The 320-nt window shown below is 69.7% G+C and overlaps 1 protein-coding gene across 1 annotated transcript in view; it reads left to right on the top strand.

Moving 5' to 3' along the window:
• NDUFS2 (NADH:ubiquinone oxidoreductase core subunit S2) overlaps positions 1–320 on the top strand; it is an 8,417-nt gene that overhangs the window by 4,915 nt on the left and 3,182 nt on the right. The gene's annotated exons all lie outside the window — the stretch shown is intronic.

Raw genomic sequence — 320 nt, 5'->3', positions numbered from 1 at the left:
AAGGAGAGGTGGGGGGGGCGGGCGGCATCGCCGTGCCGGGGCCTGCGGTGAGGGTGGGATTTGGGCTGGGGGGGGACAAGTCCAGGCCGGGACGAGGTTTCTTTCTCTCGCTCCTCGCTAGGCTCGCTCCAATGCAACCCCAACATGTCAGGCTGGGGCAGGGGTCTGTGGGCCACCACCTGCGCGTCCCCCGGCGTCCCTCTGGGACCCGAACTCGCCTCACGTGCCTCTGCTGCTAGAGCCGGTTTCCTTTCTCTGCTGATAACTGACCACTTCCTCCCTGCCGGGCCGTGCTGGCGGGGGGCGCGCCCCCCCCCACC

Source organism: Aptenodytes forsteri, unplaced genomic scaffold, assembly GCF_000699145.1.
Source record: "Aptenodytes forsteri isolate BGI_AS27 unplaced genomic scaffold, ASM69914v1 Scaffold276, whole genome shotgun sequence".
In the NCBI taxonomy this organism is placed as follows: Eukaryota; Metazoa; Chordata; class Aves; order Sphenisciformes; family Spheniscidae; genus Aptenodytes; species Aptenodytes forsteri.
This window is presented reverse-complemented; position numbering and strand designations above follow the sequence as displayed.